This window comes from Corvus brachyrhynchos, unplaced genomic scaffold (genome assembly GCF_000691975.1).
Source record: "Corvus brachyrhynchos isolate BGI_N302 unplaced genomic scaffold, ASM69197v1 scaffold101, whole genome shotgun sequence".
Taxonomy (NCBI): domain Eukaryota; kingdom Metazoa; phylum Chordata; class Aves; order Passeriformes; family Corvidae; genus Corvus; species Corvus brachyrhynchos.
This window is the reverse complement of record NW_008237239.1, coordinates 21,320,438-21,326,437: the sequence shown is the minus strand read 5'-3', so window position 1 is coordinate 21,326,437 and position 6,000 is coordinate 21,320,438. Positions and strand designations below refer to the sequence as shown.

Sequence of the window (6,000 nt, the reverse complement as noted above, 5' to 3'; positions counted from 1 at the left end):
TGGCAGGAACTCTGATTGACTTCCAAAGAAGTAAGATATCATCCAATTACCATAATTAGATTGTTAAGAATTGTTCAGCTCCAAATTTTGTAATAATTCAAAGGCTGTTACCTTCATGAATTTTAAGTCAGTATAGCTGCAAGTATAGCAGGTTGCAAATCTTCTGGTGCTTATGCAGTCACATTGCATTCAGCACTGGAGACCATTCACATTCTTTGCATTCAGCACATTTTGGAGCCTTGATGAGGCAATTAGAAAATCTGTATATATAAGCCCAGAAAAAGTATAACAGAATCTTTTCTTTAATGTTGTCAGTCAGGTAGTACCCAGTTCTTTCATGGCTTTTGCCAGCTTCTGATCTCCTGTTACGAGAGTTTTGCTTGAATAGTTAATTTGAAAGTCAAGTGTAAAATGAAGAATTCAAAGACCAGCTCTGTGGGATGTTTTGTGATACTAGTGGAAATGTTCTTTCCAGTCAGCATCTCTAAAGACTATAAAACTTGATTTAAATAATTTTTTTTCTACTGTATAGTCCCCAACAGACGTTGGCTGTTAATAGTTTTTATAGCTCTAATTTAATCTGGTAGAGTATTGAACTTGTACGTGAAAGGTAATAAAATCTTTTTAGTCGGAAGATAGAGTTTATGTTCAGAATAACAATCTATCAGTTTTGCAAAGATTGTTAAATTTCTTCTTTATAAGTGTGATCAGATTAAGTCAGCCTAGCTGTATTTTGAGCCTTGCTTTTCACAGAAGGGTTAGGGTTGGAAGAGACCTCAGGAGAGCATCCAGTCCAAACCCCTGCCAAGGCAGGGTCACCTGGAGCAGGTGATAGAGAAGCGTGTCCAGGTGGGGTTTGAATGTCACCAGGGAGGGGGACTCCACAACCTCCCTGGGCAGCTGTGCCAGTGCTCTGCCACCCTCAGTGTAAAGAAATTCTTCCTCATGCTGAGGTGGAACTGCTTGTGTTTTAGTCGACAGCCATTGCTCCTTGTCCTGTTGCTGGGCACCACTGAGAAGAGTCTGGCACCGTCCCCTTGGCACTTGGAGATATTTATATGCATTGATGAGTTCCCCTCTCAGTCTTCTCTTCACCAAACTAAACAAGCTCAGCTCCTGCAGTCTCTTCTTGAGAGAGAGAAACCCCAAATCATCCTTGTGGCCTCTGATGGACCCTCTCCAGTAGCTCCTTGTCTGTCTTGTACTAAGGAGCCCAGAACTGGACACAGAACTCCATATGTGGCCTCACTAGGGCCAAGTAGAGGGGCAGGATCAGTTCTATTGCCCTGCTGGCCACATTCTTCCCAAAGGAAAGAGCGTGGCCAGCAGGATCCCATTGGCCCTCCTGGCCTCAAGGACACACTGCTGGCTCACAGTCAACTTGTCACCCACCAAGACTCCCTGGTCCTTCTCCACAGAGCTGCTCTTTAGTCGGTCAGCCCCATCACATGCTGGAAATCCTACACTTCAGCTGCAAGTTGGGCTGTTGCCTCCATGTATTTGTCCCAGAAGAGCTGGTGGCTGTTTTCTGCAGTGAACACTTTGCTGGGGACCCCTATTACCCAGTGTGACTTCTCAGACTGCTGTCTTTTTGGGCTGCACACATCTTTCCTGGGCTGCTGCCTCAGAAAGGTCCAAGGATACAATGGGGTTGCACTGGCCTCACTGAGCATCACAAGGTTGTTGAGCAGAAGAACCTGACCTGGCTCTCTCCGTGGTTTTCCCCCCAAGACTGACCAGGAAGGATTCAGGTCATAAGCAGTTAGTAGGGTGCATTCAAAGCTATTGGGTAGCTGTCAGATGACCAGCTTCTCAACGGGCTTGCAATAGGATCCCAAGTTTACCCCATTCCTAGGCCAAAGGAATGGCTCTGTCTTGAGAACATCTCAGGCTTGCCTCAGCATTCACTGGCATGAGTTTCAGGTGGTTTGTGCATCCATATCAGATAAGGATGTTGGGCCAGAGATTGTGGGAATGCACTTCGTTGTTAATGTGGGTTTAAGTTGTAGGCTTACCAGTTTATATTTCTTCATTTGAAAATATTTTTGGACAGGTGCTTTGTTCATAGTGTGTGCGTGCATAGTACTTCAACATCAGTTTTCTTGTTTATAAATAATCTGTTATCTCATTAGTCCTGAACAGTAGAACTTGAAGCTGTCTTCATCACCTCAAAAACATCTTGCTACTAAGCTGATAAACCATCCTTCCTTTTGTGTGACATGAATGTTAAAATGTTGTAAACAAGTTTCCAAAGGATCAACAGCAATTTTTCATGCAGGATACATTAATTTGTCTTGTAATATTCCCTTTATGTCAACTGCAATAATCTACTGTGCTTAAAGCATAAATATCTTTTCATGTGTGTTTGTCTGAAGTGACAGCAAGTTGCCAGAGATGTTATCAGACACAACATATGAGGATGAGTAACACCATTGCCTTATGACTGCAGCTATTTAAAAGGCAGGGGAAAATTATCATTAGAAGCTGAATATTATTGTAGGTTTTGCCACACAGTATGTGAATGTTTAGAGGGAATATGAAAAATAAACTATTTGCATTTAGACCAGCACTTTCTGGAACACCACAGAGCAGTATCAGCTAGTAGGGTCTCTGTCACATAATGCAAACATGGGCGCACTGGGGGCAAAATACTGACTGCTGTTCCCTTTGCAAACCCTGGGTTCTGTGTGATAATGATGAATGAGCTCAGGACCCCAGAAATGCTAAGTGCCTGGGTCTATGGGTGTATATCTAGTTACAATTTGATTATTTTAACTGCATCTCTTCAATATCAGCATTGCTTTGTGCAGCCAGAGTCCAATTTAAAACCTGTAGTGAAAGACTCCTGCAATGACTCACTGGTGAAGATCTTTGTGATAAGTAACAGACCCTTCAGAGTCCTGAGCAGCAGAATGTGACACTGGCAGCATGTACCATGATGGGGCCTTTCATCTCAGCTTATGTCCCCTGATACCTAAATAGCAGCAGAAGTTTGGTGGAAGCTACAGTGCTTTTTCTAGGTATTCACCCAGGGGGATCCCAAGAGTCTTATTAGAGCAGCAAGCCAATAGGAGAAAATAGGTGCAAGGAAATTCTAACTGGAACCTTAGAGTCTTACAGTCTACAGAATGATCTCAAAGCATGTCACATGGATTCCCACTGTGGGGAAATGCAAGCAAACAGGTAGCTTCTGGTTTTGCTGAGAAAGTCTCTTGCTGTGAAATAGAATATTCTTGTATCCCTTGGCATGGATGTGGAATTGATCTCCAGGGGATCTCTTAACTCTAAGTAGCAGTCTCTAGGCTGATCCTGGAAATGGTGGTCGTAGGGGCATTGCAGGAAACAGTGACAACCAGTGCCTGAGAGATTGTGCTTTTGAGGGAAGCGATAAGCAGAGGGATTTTTGTTCAAAATGTATCATTTCTCACATCAGATACATTAATTATTCCTTTGTGGGTGCCATGGTTTAATCCCAGAATCTTCAAATTCTGCTGTATAAGAAAATGTCTGTGGTGTTAAAGCAAGTACCCCCATTTCAAATTTGGAAACTGTTCCCATAACACCAGAGCTAACTGAGGCTCTGATAGTTCCTTGCTTGGAACTTACAAACTAAAAGAGCAGTAAGAGCAAAAAGAGAACACTGCTGCAGACAAGGAAGTCACCCATGAGATAGCTGAACTTTCAAAAACAAGAACAAGGTTGTGTTTATTCTCTCCTCTGTTAAAATAAAATAAACATGTTTAAATATAAAAAATACAACCTCTCATAGCTCTAGTATTTGCCCTGGTAGGTGATCTCTCCAAAAGTATGCCCTGGGAGGACATTTCTCACAAGATTGTGGTGGTGGTGAGGCCAACACAGTGTAATCTATTATAGAGCCATGGTTTCCTAGGCACCATTTCACAGCAGCTGGTGTGGGGCTGTTCCTCCTGGAAGAGCATCCTGGGAGAGTGTGCTGGTGTAGCCCCATCATGGCAAACTTGTAGTCCTTTTAGCAATATAAATCAGTAGGTACAACTGGCCATGGGATGAGTAATAAGCCACAACTGCACAGTGTGAGCCCTGCAGACAGAGAGTAGAAACAACAAAAGTCAGAACAAAGGAGATTCATGACTATCTCACAAATTTGCTGTAGCAGCTACCCTGGTCTACTACTGGAGTTCATTGATGTTTCAAACTTGACCTCAAGTCAGGGCATAAGAGGGACTATCCTTGGCAGCTCCCTTGATTTAGAACCACTGCAAGGAAAGAAGGAATGAGAGCTGCCTTTGTTATTTTTAAAATCTGACTCCCTGATACAAGGCAGTAAGACGAGCAAATGGCTCTTGCACCTGGCAAGTTACCATCAGCAATTATTGCAACACTTACTGTGTCTCTGTCACCAGCAGAAATCTCTTTGCTCCCTTTCATGTCAGAGATTTCATTGTTCTTATGGGGATGGTAAAATTAAAGCCACAAGATTTACTGCTCTAATTCTCTTTTGTTTGCAACAAAAGGGAGCGACAGGGAAGGATGATACATGTGGCTGGATTTTGTTTTGTTGGGGTTTTTTCTCTTTTACTGACCAACAGAAATAACTGACAAAAACTGTTTGTTTAAACTCATCAAACAATTCCATTAGCAACTGTATTAAAGACTACTGTTTAGATAAAGGAATCTTGTTATTAAGAAAAAAAAGCTGTGACTGCGTTTCACTCTTCTCTGTTTGCAAACCTTGACATCTGAGCAGGCTGTATTTTATGTATTTCTTCATGTTTCTTTCAGTACAGATGTTTTCTAGTTTTAGATCTGTCATTAATGTGGTGTAAATGTCAAGAACACTGTTTTTGACAAATATGTCAAAAATGCTGTTTATGATAAATGGATGTATGGGGGGAGAAAGAGTGCTCTTTTTTGACAGAAATCCAGTTTTCAGTTGTAGCCCTTCCACTATTGCCCTGTGTTGTGACCTGGGATGATTTGCCTACTCAGACTTTTTCAAAGGGGACATCTGTGAACACAAGTGCAATTCCTATGTTCTAAACCAGCATCTGGCAGTGAGCTATTCAAATCCGAGCTCTTGACCCTCGGTTCAGTGCAGAGAAATGAGAACAATCGAATAAGGACAATTCACCAGATGCCTCGTGGAAGGACGTGAACTGCTGCAGGAGTTCAGAGTGGCTGCTTTGCACCCTGTGGTCCACACCTTACACACTGAGGTGAAAATGAGGAGGAGTCATTTGTAGCTCTTTGACAGTATTTCTTAGACACCCTGGATATCATGTGAGCCATGCTCAGTGATGTAGGAGATCATATCTCTGAAGCTTCAACCTTGGCATTTTCAAAAACAAGCTTCTGCTCTGGTTAAAATTCATGCACATTTAAAACTAAGTTTCAATTACAGCCCTGTTGAGCCTTAATTTCTCTCTCAATGAAATTAAACTCTTCATCAGACCTGCATGTTTTCAGTATTAACGGACAGGCTGCATTAAAGGATGCTCCAGGTAATCAAGACAATGAGATTTCATTAACTGACCAGTCTTGCTAGAATTTGTGGAATATCATACTTTTTCTTGCTTCAAGGGTTGGTCCCTTTCATTTGCCAGCTACAGGCCCCAGCGTGCTTGTTCTGTGGACAAATTGATAAATTAGTCAGCTGCCGAAAGGGAGTCATTTGACTCACCTGAAATGAGCAGCAATGGGATGAAAATACATTACTTCTGTCCCACTGGATAAGCCTCAGATTGTATTGAAATAGAATTAGGCCAAGGGAGTCAATGTACTGGATAATAATGAAATGTTTAATGTGGATTAGCTGCATATAAAATTAATACATTAGAATGAATTGCTGGAGAAATGAAACTGTGTCAGACCTTTATCCTGTCTCTAATATTAGACTTAAAAATGCTGTGGTCCTCTGTTTATAGAAGAGCAAAAGAAAAGCTGTTGAATTTGTATTCTTTATTTGGGTAAGAGAACTAGATAAAGTATTATAAATAAGCAAATATGTATATACCAGAG

General features: G+C 41.7%; 1 protein-coding gene across 2 annotated transcripts in view; it reads left to right on the top strand.

Annotated features, from left to right (window-relative positions):
• The window catches only part of ALK (anaplastic lymphoma receptor tyrosine kinase), a 225,730-nt gene that overhangs the window by 53,965 nt on the left and 165,765 nt on the right, over positions 1-6,000 (top strand). The gene's annotated exons all lie outside the window — the stretch shown is intronic.